The 19,289-nt window shown below is 36.9% G+C and overlaps 1 protein-coding gene across 1 annotated transcript in view; it reads right to left on the reverse strand.

Moving 5' to 3' along the window:
• The window catches only part of LOC108278289 (LHFPL tetraspan subfamily member 6), a 56,340-nt gene that overhangs the window by 35,235 nt on the left and 1,816 nt on the right, over nucleotides 1–19,289 (reverse strand). The window lies entirely within an intron of this gene.

Raw genomic sequence — 19,289 nt, forward strand, 5'->3', positions numbered from 1 at the left:
TAGCATATGTAAAGTAAAAATAAGTCTATTAGCATATTGTACTTGGCCTTGAATTGGGTTCTGTGTTTCATTTGGCTGAGTTCAACCCAAGCTCATCTTTTATATTAATTAGAATTGTTCAAAGCCCTTTAAAAGTTATTCTAAACATCTAAACAAATTATGCCTTTATACAGTTTATACTGTATTCTAGAAGATTTCCTTTAGTATTAACCAAGCAAAAATGTGATCTTCAATAGTTAACAAGCCAGTGTACTTACACTAATTATGGGACATCATTAATGATTCCATCATATTTGCAAACTCTATCTCTATCTGTTGTATTAGTGCACTGTGGTGTTTGGAGTAAAAAATGAGCAGATATACAGCACTGTTATACATTAATTTCCTATAAAAATAAGCACGCTCTGCCAATGTAGCCAGAACAGGAAAATTAGTAAATGGCATTTCGCAGTGGAGTCCTACCACATTCAGTGTTCAATAACCGTTTGTAATCTCATAAACCATGTTTGCAGGACTAATAAAAACCATATTCGCTGCTGCCTACTACAATGTATGGTGCAATTAAATGAAACAATTGCACACTACACTCACAAAACTGCCTGCCTTTTCAGTAAAGAACCTCTCATATGTTTACAAACTCTAGCAACGCAATCGCAATGCCTTTATCACCCATAATATAATGTCAGCGGTGTTGTTACTGTGAACTGCCAAGCTTCCAGCCAGTTCATTTACTCATTCTAGTAAAACAGGAAGGATATTCACTGCTGCTAATAGCTTTTAAAAGTGGTGTAAACTAATTTGAATGTCACCATGAAGACTAGGTGAGAAAGATATCTACAGGCAATGCTAGCTGAATGAAAATAACAGCTCTTGCTCAATATATTGTTCTTAACAATCAGCCACTTTCAGCAATTGACATTGAGGGATTCTGACAATAATTCTGATAATGAAACATACTTACAGCTGTACAAAAGCTTTTCTGAAGTGGAGCAAAATCTACTCTCCACTGCAACCCTACTCAATAAATAAAGTAACTAATGTAGCTAGCTAATGCCTTCATTTATAATCAACTAGTTAGCATTATAAAGAACAAGGCTAATAGCCTTGGTGCATGAACACATGTGTGCACTTTTCATGGCCACAATTTAAACAGAGCTAAATAAAATGGTATGTGACACACTTGATTGATTAATACTAAGTAGGTTGACAAGTACCAAAAATTATGTACGCATACTTGGTCTGAGAAAATGATATCAATGCATCCCAAGTATTAAGCAGGAAGTCAAACATGGCATGATACTATTGGTTAATATTTTTGTGCATACATAAAGCAGATGGTTAGCAGTAGGCAAAAGTGACTTTTTTTTATTTTATTTTAAGATTATAGGGGAAAAGACAAGAATTTTCTTGCTCACTGATGTGGATGAATTTTGTATATGACTTGAACATGAACTAACAGGTGTTTTTTTAAGTTTGTTTTTGTTTCAAGTTCTTTGATTAAATCATTTTTAGGAAAGCTGGTAGAACTAAGCACCATTTATGGCCAACTGGTAGTAAAGTGCCTACACAAACCTCAGCAAAAGGACAAAATGTAGCAGCCATTGAAGAAGAGAAGAGCACTTCATTCCCTCTCTTCTCTCTCTCCCACGCTCTTTGTAAAACTGAATAATAAATGAGCACGCACTGTATAAGAAGTGCTTTGAAAGAGTAAAGGGCTTAGGGGCCACAAGGGGAACATGCATGAATCATACACCATATATATATATATATATATATATATATATAGCGCACCAGTCAAGGCCATGCTCTGAGATCGTGAGATATTAGATTGTCTTGTGTGCCTTTAAGCCTGTTTGCCTATTTACTCAGGTTTGCATATTAGTTTTAGAGACTTCACTTGAGTAAGCAGTTTCAAGAGCTTACACGTTTGGCCACTCTGCAAAGTAATTATCAATGACTCCAGTAACCCCGGTGTGCTTTTGGCCTTTGTTATCAATCTCTTAGCACACAACCTCTCATTAAGACAGACTGATTGAAGGCCCCCAGCTGCCTTCTGCCCTGTAGTTATCATTTTGTGTCAGGAGGTAAAGAATTACAATAACTTGCTCTGAATTCAGTATAACAATAGCAGAAATAGGTATTATGCTGTGATAAGTGGCATGACTAAAAGGTTTTAAGATCCAATCTGGTCACTGACAGATACAAAGAAGCTAATTGAGAACCTTTCCAGTAATACAAAGGAAACATGTATACTCAAAAGTGCCAGAAAAGGTTCCTTTGAGTGATGTCATAAAAGAATATTTTTTGTTTCATAAGAGCCTTTCGATTGATGGATCTTTATCGATTTATATCGAAGCCTTAGAGAACTAAAAATAAGTTTCCCACCATATATAAATGTTAATATTATGCTGAAGGATCTTTCTGTTGGAAATGATTTAGCCAAAAATGGCAAAAGAATCATATACTGAAATGTTGTTTAGGGAACCAAAAATGTTCACCTATTGCATTGCTCTAAAGAAATTTTATAAAGGGAATTTTTGGTGATGGTTATGTTCAACACATGCAGTAGAATTTGCATAGCCATGGATGGATGAATACATATTTTTTACATATTCAAATATACTCAATAATCAATTCAATATGTATGAAAATCTTAAAGATTGCGTAGTAAATTAGAATAGCAAATTAGAAATTAATTTTTGAAGAGGTATTAGTTGAATAGAAATTTAGGTGCTATTTAGTACTAATCAAATTATCTATGCTAAGCATTCTGCTTTTGAAGAACCATAAATGTCATCTCTCTATAATCTCCCTGAGGACAAGGGAGTCATAGACAGGAACTTGAAAATATCCTTGAAAATATCTGCCCCTCTTAAGTACTGAAAATATAGTAAATGTCTGTCGTTCAAAAATTGTATAATGCTGTATCATTTCTATCAAGCTTCCAGGTAATTAGGTGTTTAAAGATTAACATATACAGTAGATAACGCACAATAAAAAATTATTTAGTAATGTATGGTAAAAATCCATACCTCAGGATTTCTGGTTGGCACGCTATGAATACATGCCACTGACTTACTAGACTTAACTGCATTTGTGGACGGCCTGTCAGGCAACAAGCAACTATTAAGTCAAGTCAATACGTCAAAGTCCACATCTCCATATTTATTTCCCAAATCAATCTGTGACAAATCAGATAATCATTTCAATCCTGAATCCAATTGAGGAATGTCACACCTTTAGTCAGATGATGGATGCTAAAATGTAAAGCAAGCGAAAACACAATTTACAGACTTCACAACACATTGATGGAATGCTTTAGGCATCTGAGAGGACCAAGTGCTGTCTCTCCATAACTAATGACATCTTAATACATTATGCCTGCTCTTTGTACATTCATGATGAGTGTCAGGATACACACACTGTATTTTAGCAACAAGCATATACTACAAGTAATATGCAGAGTTCAGTCAAATTTTTACATTTTTTCATTGTATGTCAGTGGTCAGACTTTAAGTGGAGGTTCCAACACAGTTCTCAAAAACCATTCGTCGATCCACATTTATGTTCCACTCCTATCTCCTATGGTCCACTCCTATGTTCTACCTCTGATCACTACTGAATTGTTGGGAGAATCTATACGCTAAACGAGAATGAGAATCTAGAAGCAAAAAAGCTAATAAAGGGTGTGAACATTGTGCACTCGCAGTGCAATTTACACTTCCAGTCAAACATTTTAGAAGTGGGTATAAGTGAACTGGAAAAGACTAATCATGATCATTCTAAATAGACTCTTGTAGCACACAACATATATCTGTGTTACAGTTAATACTAACAATGTCTAATATCAATTATAAGATAAATGACAGCTTACAGAAACTTACAATTATACAGTAATGGCTACACCAAACGAGTACACTTTATAATTTAATAAAGCACTCTCTTAGAGTCCCAATAGAAGTTGACAATGAAGTGCTTAAAAATACATATGTGATGGAACAAGTGTTTTGTTATTTTCATTATTTTATTGCCAGTAGTGGCTAAACTGTAATAGAATATATATTCTTTTTTTGTTGTTGTTTTTATTTTTTTGACTGGCAGTGTATTAAGCTTGTCACTCACTTTGGAAAAAGTAATTTAATGTGCAAATAAGTACCACAGTATGGGGTGTTATTACCACATTACGCTTGTATTAGTACAACTTAACATCCTGTTACATATTACAAGAAGCATAGTACACAAAGAATAAGGTTTTTGGTAATATTATGTATACACATATAGCAGAGTGTAATTTCTGATCATATTTTAAACAGTATAATTTCAGATTACTCTAGTACTCATGTACCCAGTGCCTTCTCATCTGATTAATTTTAAGGAAAATGCTCCATATTGGCAGGATTCATTAAAGCTGCACATAATGCAGGCTGGGGATGAAAGAACAGGAGATTGTTTTCATCAGCTACAATGTTCTGTGCTGGTACACTAGGGATTTGCTTTGTGTGTGCCACCAGGCACCAAAGCACTAAATTAAACCAAAGGAGAACTATTCAGCTGGGGTAAAAAGGAGCAGTCAACAGACTGCAAAGCAGCTCACATTCAGACTTTCTGATCACTGATCTGATTTCTGACAAGATGCATTTAAACACAGAAACAGTTCAGTTGAACTGAACGACCACACAGGGCACAGAGAATCTTCCAGGACTTCTTATGCACCCAGGCCTTAGTGGAATTTGAGGCATGCTTGGGATCATTGTCCTGTTGGAAGGTCCAATGACGCCCAAGCTTCAGCTTCCTCACAGATGGCATGATGTTTTCTCCAAGGATTTCCTGGTACTTCACTGAATCCATCTTGTGTTCCACACGCTGCAGGTTTCCAGTGCCAGAGGATGCAAAGCAGCCCCAGAGCATCACCGAACCAGCACCACGCTTTACTGTGGACAGAGTGTTCTTTCTTCATTCTTCTTCCTCCAGACATACCGCTGATCCATCGTGCCAAAAAGTTTTGTTTCATTGCTCCGCAGAACAGAATCCCAAAACTTCTGTGGCTTATTTATTTGATGTTGAGCATCTTGGAGTTCTGGCATGGAAATCTTCTGCGTTTAGTACGCACCTTACTGTGCTTACTGAAAGCTCAGTGCCTGTTGCCACCAAGTCTTGCTGCAGGTCTTTTGCAGTCACTTGAGGGTTTTTCACAACCTGCCTTTCAGAAATCTCGTTGCAGCCGTTGATAGCTTCCTTTTTCTGCCCCCTCCAGGTATTTCATTAATTTTCTGCCCCTAGCCAGTTCAGGAATTTCTTGTGTTCCAGCTCAAGAACACATTGTGCAACTAATGAAGCCCTTGATTAGTTGCATCAAGTGTGCTTGAGACAACATCTGTTTTGCATATTTGTGATGTTGTGAGGGATTCTATTCAGGGGATTGAATAATTTTGAGACTGGAGAAATCATTTAAAGTTGCATTTTCAGTTGAATTTGGGGAAACCACTTTGGGTTGAAAGCAATCATTGTGTTGAACTATTTCAATTGCTTTTGTTTGATTTGTTCATTGAAAACAGCTGAAAGTCTGTAAATTGTGACAATAAACCTGATTTGCAATGGGGGTTGAATAATTTCGATTGCAACTGTATATGATTATTTGTATGCAGTGATGTAGTGTTTGAAAATGAGGTGAGTAGAATGTAGAGATTTTTCGTTTGAAATGTAGTAAGGAAAAGTCAGAATTATTAGATGATAGAAAAACCTCAACTACAAATATATTTAAAACCAGAAATGAGTATAGTAACAATATAATTACACATTGTTACTTTCCAACTCTGCTGATAAGATCTTTCTTTTTTCAGATCAGCAGTATTCGTTTTAGCCTTGCGAGCACAACACAGATGTGAATACAAGCAGTGTGGAGGGAAAACCTGATAGGAGTCTGATATGTCTGGTTTAAGGGAGAAGGATTAGGGACAATGAATTGACAGGGGTTTATGGGCAAGGAAGCATTCACTCACAGCAGGACTGTTAAAATAGAGAGCCGTGTGCAAGTTCATGCCAGCACTTTGGACAGGTGAAAGAGGGAGGAAGAATGAGCTCTGAAAGGGCCCCAGTTTCAGCTTTCACTCAAGCTAAAAATACATGCTGTTCACCATCTCAACAGCACAACTGAAGTTTAAGGCTTAACGCTGCTAGACGTTGGATGTTATTTCAGAGGAGGATATTTAACAGCTAGGATGTATTCATTGTGGTAATTCCACTACTGTTAATAACTACACTTTACCATTTAGTGGAAAAGTGTTTCACGTCCCCTCAGGTGAGATATCAACAGAGTCAACATCATGGCCTAATAGCTTTGATAAGTACTGTATAAACATCTAGGCCATGCAGTAGCTGATGTATCTACAGAATTCTAATTTTCATCAGCTGTGAGAAACTATGATCTAACAGACACCAGCACTCGTTTTTCTCACAAGTGAAGGTGATGTGGTTAAATTTCATACAATTTCACATAAGTACATTAAGTCCAGAACTAGCCCTAACGCCAACCTTGTATACAAGTTAAATTGTGCCATTGTTACTGATAGGCAAGTGTAAGACCATGTTGGTTTTTGGTATCACAGTCAGAACATGTGTTCTGAGTCATCATGCCTTTTTTTTTTTTTAAATCCCATAGCAGCAGTTAGGCTGATTATGAGCATTAATGCAGATGGGGTCAAGCCAAGTCAAATTGAGTCAAATCAAGTTGGGTTTATTGTCACTTCTTGTATAACATGAATATAACTCCATATACCTCCATGTAAACTCTATACATTGCAAATAAATGTTTCTTCAGGAAATGCCATTGTGTGACACAATGCAATAACACACCAACTCTCTACACTGTCTTACAATTTAAGCAGAAAAGCTGTCCCACTGGTAGTGGTAGAATTGGAAAACTGTCCCGATAGCAGCAAAATGGACAAAAATATACAGAAAGATTGTAATAAAACTGAAAAGTGTCCCATAGCAGCATAATGGCTACAAGTAGCAACGGCACCATATGAATGGGAGTGAATACTTATGCGAGACACTGTACATATATAACAGATATATACTGCCTATAAGGTGTATTACATATTTAGAAAATCGTTCTAAGCTAGGAAAGATGTATTTGGAAGAGACGGAATCAGTGCTATCTGTAAAAAACTGCCTGGCCAGTCACATGACCTTACCCAATCAAGCTGCATTGAGAGGAGTTGGATCGAAAGGTTTGAGAGAGGTCATTATCCAGCTCCAATGATCTCTGACAAGTTCTGTAAGAGACCCAGAACATCTCAGGGGAAAGTCTAGAAAACATGACTAGTACAAGAAAGTGTGCGCAGCAGTTACAGCTACAGTATATTTTTATAATGTTATGGTTTCTTTTGATGGACGATGTACAAATTTCTGCGATGTAAACTCATATACGGTTTATCGATGTACTGGTTTATCTTCATGCATATATGTGTAAGACAGGACAAACTTTACAATACAATATTGGATTGTATTTATATTCTAGTTCTAAAGTATAAATTGTTGACTCTTGTTCTGACCACCCACAGTGATGGAACACATGGACATGCAACAGCAAAAAATGAGTCTCAGTGGGGACCCATGGACCCATAGGCAAGAGTTATGGAATGCTTTATGAGAAACGCCACTCTGACTCGACCGAGTGTGCTCTGTAAACATGGACAAACTGAATTTATGTTTGTATCCATGTCTCTATTTACGTAGACCAAGCAGAACTTTTGAACTCCATGTATAGCATGGCATTTTTCCCTGGGAAATATACCATAAAGGCTCAACTGTGCGTGATGTGGAAAGTAAATATCCTGCATTTTAGAGGTCATGCGATCTTACTTTAGATTATAATGATATACTTCATCTTCTGCTATTTGGCTCTGACAGGCAAAATAAGACATTTACTTTTGGAATTTGAAACTGAAAACTTCATTTTGCTCACATGTTTTGCCGTGTGGTGTGATTATGGAACCATACCCAAGGCAATAACAATTATTTGTTCCCGGCTGTTTTCACGTTGGTTCAGGATTATGTTTTGTCCTTATCAGACAGGAAATAAAACAATATCTCATAGTTTTTATTCGTGCAAGGAAATTTCATGACCTGAGCTACCCCACATTCTCAATCAGATATAAATCATAAGTAACACAAACCACCTGCATATATCAGCTTAACTAAAAACATTCCTTTCAAATTGTTTTCAATTTCTACATTTGAAGAAGTTTTCCATTAAAAGTGCCTTTTTTTCAGATGTAAATAAACTATGGAAATTCCCCTTCTTCCTGTGTCTATTTCTGAGAAGGAATTTTGCTCAAGGAATTTTGTTACTGATGGATTGCTGATCATAGCTGTGGATCTGCTCAACTCCAACTGTTTCACACCCAGTGAAGCTTGTGACCCTTTGCTGCCATGGGAACAAGATACCTCATAATACCACAAGGCCACCCAACCGCTGTGTGACAGAGATTAAATCCTGGAGGACTTGGAGAGGAAGAAAAATTGTACGAGGAAGAATGAGAATAATCATCCAATAGTCCTTCTGTACACTGCGGAGGAAATTTGTGAAGAAGTTTTTTTCAGTTCACCTCAGCCATACTGGTGTTTAGACTAATCCCAATTTCATAAGCAATCCTATGCTCAAGTATAACTTTCTCTAATGTTGGAAGAGATTCATTTGAATATTGTATTTCATCATGAAGCAAGTCATTTAAATTGTATTCATAGTGTAATCACCACTGTTACAATCAGAAAATCTTTTGTTTAATTATTCAAGTTTAATAAATGTTAAGTATGAGTAATAAAAGAATATGCAATAAATATTACTAACCTATTTATTTCCTATCTCTCACCATTGTGACCATTTGTTTAGTATTTGTAAAGCTCCAAAAGAGATGTTGATGTGTTTTATCTTTAAAAGTAAGCTATAAATTAAATGACAGATCGTCTCGATTCCATATAAATATTTTCATGTGGTGTAATTGGTCACATGACACATGCCATTTATATCATGCATGAGAATGAAAATGAAAATGCCAGACTCCACAGAGACAGTAACCTGAGCTCAGAATCAGACGGCGGGCCCTTAAGCAACCATATTATTGCATTATTGATATAATTATCGAAAGATTGTTATTTAAATGTATGAAAAAGGAAAGTTATACAAGGTGAAAAAGTTACCTCAGCATACGTCAGTGTATGGTTTTCATTTTAACAGCTGGGTCTAAATTAATTGACAGACTCATTGGCCACAATTGTGAACAAATTTAGAAATGTCACACAGTTTGTTCTATAGAGCTTTCACGCATTAAAATTCATGTACTCGCACAGCTCTGTAAAATTTGTAACCAAGTATGCTAATAATTATTAGGAAACTATTGTCAATAGGCATTCTTTTTCTGAGAATTTTAATGTAAAAGTCTATGCATTATAAAATGGAAGTGCTTTTGAAAATGACCTGAGCAGTCCTTTACAGATAGTTTGGTTTATACAGACTTGTTTGGTTTATACAGACTGTCGGTCACTAAGTGCAAACCATAATCACAATTTCATACACATCTAAAACAGTGTTTCGAACAGATTTTAAAAACATGTAAATGTACATGAAATGTTGAAGGGAAGTGTTGGTATGAGTCATGAAAATTGTACACACTCAGTGAAGCGGTGCTCTGGAGAACAAACAGATGACAGATGTAGTCTGGCATTTACAGTCACTGTGTCATTGTGATGCACATATTTAACAAGGTAGTGCAGTATTAAACACTGTATAATATCACACATGCCAGGACGTGCATGAACTCGATCGAAAAACAGGATTTCTCTAAACTACAGAAAGAAAGACCTGTTTTCAGCTGTTGTCAGTTATACTGGGAATATTTACAACCCACAGTTATGACAGGCTTAATTCCATTGTTTCAGAGAACCACCAAATTATTTTGACTACATTGACATTATGGTTCTTGGTATATCAGCTTGATCATGAGTGACCATGCGTGAGTAATGATGTGAGAGCAAAGTCTTTCAGACAAGGAGCACTGAGTCAGCTCTTACTGTATTAAAATAGCTTATCACTGTAAAGCTATGCAGACATTTCAGAGAAGAGCTACTGTCAGGATAGGCTACATCAGGAAACGTGACTTTTTTCTGCTTTCTTTGAGGTCATCATTCAGAGACAGCACTTCTTCCCCATGCAAAGTTAAATACACGCCAATAATAATGACCATATCTCCACAGGATGAGAGAACTGTTAGAGGAAAAAAAAAAAGCCAGTTGATGGATTTCCTGTGGCGCATTCATAATACACACGTCTTTATTTACTCACCTGCTTCACACACTCTATGACCCCAAAAGCCAGGAAGAATTACTCACACAGACAGTGTGCACTGTAGCCAAGTACTGAAAAGGTTCACCGGTTCATGTCAGCATGTCTGAACATACTGGAGTCAGTCTGTGGTGTTGTGTTTAGTTACAATAATGGTTCAACTCCAGCACATACAGCAGGGTTCCAAAATACGAGAACACATTGAGAATCTGGGAATTTTTTTTGTTTCATTTAAAATTAGAGACACACAGAAGGTTTTAGAATATTTTAACAAAGAAAGTAAAATGTTCAATATGTTGAATATTTAATATTCAAGATTCTGCATTATTTCTAGGTCCCTATTTAAATGTAAGCAAATTTGTGATATTGACCATTTTAACCTTCTTTGTACAAAAGGTCAGATTTTTCTCATGCCTAAGCTCTTATATTGGAGCATGTGTTTAGATAGCACTTCGATGGATTTGATCATAAGTTTTTGCACAAACTTGTGGAGTCCATGCCAACTCGAGTGCACACACATTAAAGCAAAAAGGGGACGTACCAAACGCTAAGAAACTCCCCAATTCATGTTAAAATTTCATAGATTCTGCTTTTCACTCAAGCTGTTGTCAGTAATATAATTTGTAATGAAAATTATTGTATAGATATTAGAAAAGAATTGATAATAGAAGCATTTCCACTACTGCTCTCAGACTTTTGGTCCCCACTTTATATGCCACATGACAATACGCATGGCTCCAACCAAAATTTCACATGCATGTAAAAACAACAACAACAAAGACTTTACAACGTGTTGGCTGAAATAAAACATCTCGATGCCAAGCTTTGATTCAAGTGTAAGGTTGTGAATGGTTGTGAATATTTGTTTAGTCAGGGTGTAGACAGAACAGCAGCGAAGCTGTAAAGATAGTGGTGATCGTATCATGCCACTGAGATTGCTGCATTGAGTGGTTAAAGATTAACCAGGTTTATTTTGAGGAAAAGCATCTCATTAAAAGTAATTATTTATTACCATCACAAATATCTAGAACTGCTGTACACTTTCATCATACAGATAGTTTTCAAATGCATTCCTCATAGATGGGCCTCTTGAACTGCTTGAACAAGTTTCTCTCGAACATTTTAGTCGAAGTCCTGTCATAGCAGCTTGATACAGTTAGAGTCAGTGTCCTTTATAGACACGCTCCTTCTTTCCAGGTATCTCTTACACAGCTTTGAATTGTTCGGGGTTGTTGAAAATTGGTACTTGGAAAATTAACATTTCAAAAGCAGGCAAAGTGTCTCCAAACTTCATTACACTATGTGTAGTGTATATGTGACTGGTTTGGCTTTCATGCTGCTGCTGACATTTCTCCATTTCTGTGTCATGCCATCTAAGAATGTGAACATTTATTGTGTGCATTAATAGAAAGAATTCCAGCTGGTTCCAGGAAGAGAACTCATTTCATACGCTTCCATTAAATTAACTGTCAACGAACGTTTAAACCTGGTGCCTTAAAGGTCTTGTGTGATCTGAATCCTTAAAAATTCTTGATTATGCAGTTTAACTCAATGTCTAAATGCCAGGAAATGTTAATCACATAGCTTGACACACTCTTAATTAAAAGTTCATTAAAGACTAACTGAGCAAAAGTCCAAAATGTAAGGAAATTCTGTGAAGATGAGGATCTCTACAAGTCAACAATCCATCAACAATGAGTCTCTCAACTATACGTTTTTCTAAATTAAAATTTGCTGACATCACATAAATGCCCTCTGTCTGCATTTCTGTCTGCAGAATCAGAAATGAAACCTGCTCACTAACAAATTTTAGTTCACATAAACCTTTCATACAAAACCACAACTATGCTTGGGCATGAAATAATTCCCCCACAACCGTTTCCTAATTTGAACATTGGTTGAGCAATAACAATCCCCACAGGCGTCCTCTCCTCCATAGCAGGCTGTGCTTTAGTTATTTCAGACAGAGCTGAGTGAGGATCGGTTCAGTGGCCACTCTGTACTTGGCCCTGTGGAGCTGAAAACAAGGGTTTAGAATCCAAATGGACTGAAATAATGCTTCCTGCCTAACCTTTAGTGCTGTAGATATCCTGTTTGACTGAGACAAATCCCTGCTGGAGCTGGACAGTCCGGCACTGGGCTGACCTGCTGTCTGACAATCCCTTTTTTGTTTTCTATCTCCCTTTCTCATTTTCTCTGGCTTTCTTTTTATATGTGCCCTTGCAGGTCAGTGAACACTGTTGGGCAGTGCTTCTCTACCACTCAGCAGGCCTTGCTTTAATTCACACAGAGGAGTGATTGAAGGTCAGAGGGAAAGTGAGAAAAAGAATGGGCCAGAAAAGTAATTTAGGTGAAAGTTGACCTGAAGTAGAGCTTGGATTCAGAACATACAATAATCACCATGGGCAAGAGAAACTTGCAAAAAGTTGAAGTTTAGAGAATAAGAGGAAGAGAACTTAGAATGGCGTATCAGTAACATTACCTCAGAGCGATACGGCCTCACAAAGTAAACTGTTCCCTGTACACCTGTGAGGGTATCAAATGTGCTTGTAGAAGAGTGCCTTAATTATTCTCCACTTTAGAAGACTGATCGTTTAAAGCCAGAAGCGCAGACAAGATAACGTTAACGCTAATTAATTACTGGTATTAAGTCTGACTGCAGCTTTATATCAAATGCCAGGAGACTCAACCAGTGGGTTTTAATAGTTAGAGCAACCAAGCTTAATGATGATGAAACAATCACTTCACTAGCAATCATACTCATTTGCATATCCTCAAAGACATGTAGGTATTCAGAACACACTGCATCAGCAATTACAGGTAGCTTTCCTTGGGTGCTTGTTTTAGATGGGTTCAGAGCTGTTAGAAAGCATAAATGTGGATCAACTTAGGGGAAGCTTTGTGTTAAAGGATCAGTTTGTAATTTATAGATCCCTGTGTTGTCTGTGAAGAGAATTGCAGTTACAAAATAAAATACTGATAATCCATCCCCCAATCGGGCTGTCATAATCATGTTTTTTTCTTTTGCCAAATTGGGTTAAACCCCCCGCCCCCCAAATATAGTCTATGGCAAACAAGGAGAATCATTTCTGTTGAAAGTTATAACGAAAATATTGGCAAAGGGAATGTGGGATTATGGATGACAAAATCCATCCTGTAGATCAAAAATTTGTCCATAACATTGTGAACTTGTTTTCTACACACAGACTGGGAAAAAGAAGAATAATTTGTAACTGTTTTCCCTCATGAGTTCTCTGGGCTAGTTTATGGTCTTCTTACACGTTTTTTTGAGATGTAGTTGGGCTGGAAATTTTTTGCTGAGACCTGGCAACCCTGTTCATTGGTTGCCTTAAGGAAAAGACTTAAAGAAGCTTTATTGTAATTGGGGCGGAGCTAAATTTTGGGCCAGATAAATGTACACAGTAATGAAGAAAAAAAGCCAGATCCACTATCCAGCTTAGAAATACGGCATTGTGAAATTTCTGTAAGTGTCTTTGGATTTAAATGATTATTATAGTTTTAAAAACATGTTTAAGTAAACTGCGCCTCTAATCCAGATACGCACGCTGCATAACAACTAAATGCCTATGGGTTGAACCGTATTATTGATTTTGTATGAAATAACTACTGAAGTCTGAAATAACTGGAATTTACTGGCCTACTGAAATCCATCACTATGCCTACACCTACAAGAGCTTGATTGATTTTTGCCTAAAAGATGATCTAATGACAGAATCCTATGCACACTACCATACCCATAGCAAACTAGATTCATGTTTCTGGAAGTAAGTTGTGTTGTTTTTTTTGGGAAACATGCCACAGGAGACAAACTGTAATAAATATGGCTACGCAAATATAGCTGAACAGAATGCGAAATTAAAATGTATCCATCAAACACTGTTAGTTTATCCATTTGAGCTGCTGCATTTTGGCTTTTCTGAATATCGTAAACCATAAACCACTATGTAATAGCCGAGACTAATCTATAATATGTACCCGAAGGAGCCTTGTACTATATCAGCCTCTTCTCTCAAACCCAATACCATAAGCATTCATCATCTCTGAGAGAACAAAGACAGCCCTTTTAACAGAGAAGGTGAGAATAACTCATAAGGGCCATTTTTGTGATGAGACAGAGAAGTCACCAGTTATTGACTAAATGGAGAGCAGCTGAATGGAAGAAGAACCATGGGATGTTTGTCATTGCCATGGACTCTGGTCTATCATTAAGACTGAGAAAAAGGAAGGAAGAGAACATAATAAGTGAAGTTTATATATGAAGGTCACTTTCTCTTTTGCTCTATTCTTTGCTGCTGTCTTCTCTTTCTTTGGCAGTTTGGGTTCATTTAGCAATCAGTTTAACTATTCCAGCATCCATATCAAACAGCATTAGTGTTTATGTGGATGCTTGCTTTGTGCTGATGTCTCTTTTCCCATAAAACTAGATATTCACAGTAACATATACAAAACTCATGTGAACTCGGCATAAGTGTGCACCATTAATTCAGGAACCAAAAGCTGGAGTAACAAAGGCATAATCATCTCACCTCATGTTTGGAAAAGTGCTGAGGACAATGACAATGACAGTACACAAAATAATTAAACCAAGTCAGTTTGCACTGAACCCATACCAGTACCATTTTAAACTCTCTAGCAATCATGTAATGATAGACTGCAGTAGAATCTTTTTAGAATTGAGGTGCTATGGTTTATTCTACCTGTATACTGCCTTGGCTGAAAATGGAAAGTGATACTGACAGAACAGAGTGTTATACTGCTGCCTGATTAAATTGGCAGGTTTTTTTTTAAAAGACAGCTAGAGCCATTACAGTAATTTTAAATTCTCATGTGCAACAATTTCATGATTATACTTTTTTATACTATTTTTTATTTTAAAAAATCGACGATAATGCAATCATATCTCCATATCTCCATGTGTATCTCCACACAAACATGAAACCCAGGAAAAGAAACCTGATAGAATCCTATTGTGCTTTTAATGTGTAGCTATCATTTTATCAAAAGAAAGGTCATTTATGAGAAAAAGGCCACTCTGAGAAAAAGGTGTAAAATGGGATAAACTGATATCTATAGGAAGTATTTCTGCTGCAAGCTCTTATATAAGTAAGGAATAATACACAAGATGGCACGCTTTTATACAAAAATAATCAATGGCAGGGTGGTGTGATGTGGCTCGATGAAGAGTGGAGTTACTGTTACCACTACAATGTTGATTGTTTTCCAGTAACAGCACATCCCAAAGTATTTTCCTCCTCTAAAACTCAAATTGCCAACTCGACCAATTATTTCTTTATTTATTAAAGAATGGTGCAATGGATACTTTGTATCATTTTGCAGTTAAATTTAATATTGTGGAACTTACATGAAACAAGCGAATTCCTGTTATCACTTACATTCTAACCGTTATAAACAGTCTTTCCTCACAAAACGACTGCAGCTTGTCATGTTAAGAAACCGGAATTCACCAAGTTCTTTGTCCTGAGGGCTTTCCCATGCCTGAAAACTTTGAAAGTTTTACCTCTGTTACAAAGCCCTGACACTGGTGACTCACTGGTGATCAGGAAGGAGAACTCAACAGCCCTGTAATATGAAATATTTTTAACAGACTATACTTTCAAAAAGCTGTGGGAACAAAACTTGGCATATCAAAATAATCATCTCTAGTATAAGTTACGCTAATGAAGTGTGCAACATGTTAAACTGATACAACACATTACATCTGTGAAAAAAAAACACCTCTCAAAAGACTTCATGACGAATCATTTGTTCTTGCATATATTTGCATTCTATAACCCCGGGCTTGCTCTTACATGTCTGTATACCGTGCACCTGAAAAGTGGCCAATACTATGTGATTGTACGTATTAGGTGCACGCTCAGCTGGGCTGTATGACAACAGCGGTGAAAGCCGATATAAGAGTAAACTTCAAAGGCATTGGATTAATGCACAAGCCCTGCATATAAAGTCATGCAGTGAATCATTAAAATGCATGGAAGCTTAAGGAGACGGAGTGCTGGAGTGATAAGGAAAGAGCTGTCAGCAGCGATCTGCTTCTATTTAACACGATTGTAAAGTGACTGGCTCATGGCAGGTTGACAAACCACATGGGTCTGTATGTGTGTGATTGTGTGTGTATGTGCATGCAAGCTGAGTTAATGAGAGGGAAGCACCAGCAGTATTTCTAAATACAGTGCAACGCATGCAAGCTAAAATGCACACAGTACAGAAAGTACAGAAAGACTTGGACATGGCTGTTCGGTTGTTCTGTCTTTTCAGCAGTGTGTGTCTGTTTGAATGGCAAACTATTTCACCCACACAGTGGTGTGACAATGTGCGTCACACAGGGATATGACTGGGACAGTCCACTTCTTTTCCCAGCCATAATCAAAGAACTCACGTTCATCTGAAGTTGCCCAGCTCAAACAACTATTCACACTGGCCTTCGTGAATGATCTGCCATACTTTTGCATATTTGAAGCACAACCATGGAACCAGAACAGAAATAAGAGTCAGCATTCCTCAAAGAATCCCCACATAGCCTCTGTTTCTGTTCTTCGACTTTGTGCTAAAACTCTGCCAGACAAACGATAGGAGGGGAAAAATAAAAGGCTATTATGTCACACTGTTGGGAAGAACTTAAAAGTTTGGAATTACAGTCTTCAGCTCTCCAGTCTAAAATGAATCAGGTTCCTTCTGTATTGGATTTAATATTATTTGGAGAAGGCAACCTGAATAAGAAGACTGTGGTATCAATGTGCTCTAAACCACAAGGATGAGCAAAAGAGGAAATGCAATGCAGGCTGGAATTGAATAGTCTTTTTATTACAATGTGAACAATGACTTCTAATGAAATATGATATGTTCTCACTAAGTAGACACCAAAATATACTTGTATGAGCTTTATGTGATTACCGTAATGTTAGCGACTGTCATTTCATCTGTCATGTATCAGGCAGGGTTAGCAGGGTTACTTTAAAAATGTATTCCGTTAGAGTTACAAATTACTTCATTAAAAAATGTCATCAGTAACGTAATCCAAGTATCACAATATGAAAGTAATGTAATCTGATTATTTTCGGATTACTTCAAGGTCACAAATGTAAATAAAGTCAAGAGAAAAGCAATATGATCTAAAATACTATTATTTAGAGCTTATTTTAGAGCTTAAAAACATGGTCAGTCTTTGGAGTTGTTTTAGTAAAATGAATAAATTTGTTGCTCGTGTGAGTCACAACTGGCAAGAAAGAACCAGAACTATAATCAAGCAGCTGTCTATATTGTGTTTTGTCAAAAGGTTAATTTCTTTGGTTTTAAATGAAAATATATATATATTTTTATAAAATTGTAATTGATAAGTAATCCCTTGTGTAAATGCGTGAGTGAGTGTGCCCCGCTTTGTGCCTGATGCTCCCTGGGACAGGCTCCAGGTTTCCCCGTAACCCTGAAGGAAGGATAAGCGGTATAGAAGATGGATGGATGGATGGATGGAAGTAATCCCTTATTTTTTTTATTTATTTATTTATTTATATTTTTTTTTTACAAAATGTACCTGGAATCTGATTACTTTGTTTTTTGACATAACTGTAACCGATTACAGTTACCGGTTTTTGTATCCTGATTACATAACGATGTTACATGTATTCTGTCACTCCCCAAGCCTGGTATCAGGACATGTCAGAAGGCAGATTAGAGGAGTGTCACAGATACTGGATGCGTAAGGCAAAGACATCCTGGATATCAGGACCGACTACGGAATCAATGCTCATTTACATAATCAAGGACTTCTGAGTATTCAGGAAACACCACACCAGCTATACTGTGTCCTTTGTTATGTTTTAAATGTGTTTGCAACTGGAAGAGAGCAAAAATGCAGGCCATCTTTAGGACCCTAAGGACCAGTTTGGGAAACACTGTTTTAAAAGCAGTCTGTTTTGTTGCCTGCAAGTAGAATCACACTTGCAATCGAACCATTAACAAGCTGCCTCCTTCTCTCTAACCGCACCCCATCTCTTGCAAGTATGTAAAACTAATGGGCTTGCCTTTTTTAAGAAAAAGGGCAGAGCTAAGCATGTTCTGGCTCTGTTCTGGCTGAGAGTAGAGGTAATTTCCAGGCTGGAAAAAGAGTAAACAGAGGCCTAAAATGAATAAAGTAGCCACAGACATTGCAACACAATATGGCAAATCACACATTGTTTTTAGGGTATGTGTGGAATGAAATGATTAGTACAGAAACCATTACAAACTGCACCTTTAAGCCATAAAAACTACAAAAAATGTTGATGGACAAAATTTATATTGGAACTAATACTCAAAGATGACACTACAGTTTTTTTTTGTTATCATGACCAGATATTCAATTAGTGCAGTGTAGGTTGGAGGGGGTTGGGACAGTCACAACGGTCAATGATTTTTCAACAAAAAATGTACAAGGAAAAAAACAGGTTTTGACCAAAAATGGAGTGTTTCTGCGATTTTTCTGACATCTCCAAAGCATAAATATATTTAACCAAAAATGACAAGGAAACATTTTTATTTAGGCTACTTTTTAAACTTGCCTTGCCGTTATGCCTGCAAAGATCAAATGCGCAGTAAATGCAGCCAGTCTCCATAAAGATGTGTAAACCTTTGCCAAGTAAGTGTGATTTGTTCACAATTTGATCAGGTTTTTGCACCGCTACATGTCAAAACGAAACACATTTCCCACTGTAAACTCCATTCTTTCCAATTTGGCAGTAATGCTTTTTCCTAAGTAGATTAGGTTATAAATGTAAATGCAAGCGAGGCGTCTTTCAGCCGAAATGGAAGGATATCTTCAAATGCAGTTTTCTCCCTTTTCACTTTTGGGGCCAGACTAGAATTTTAGTTCTGGTGGATATACATTTAAAAGAGGAAAATATTTTAGTTCAGGAAAGCCTGTAGTTGT

The sequence above is a fragment of the Ictalurus punctatus genome, chromosome 17 (genome assembly GCF_001660625.3).
Source record: "Ictalurus punctatus breed USDA103 chromosome 17, Coco_2.0, whole genome shotgun sequence".
NCBI lineage: Eukaryota > Metazoa > Chordata > Actinopteri > Siluriformes > Ictaluridae > Ictalurus > Ictalurus punctatus.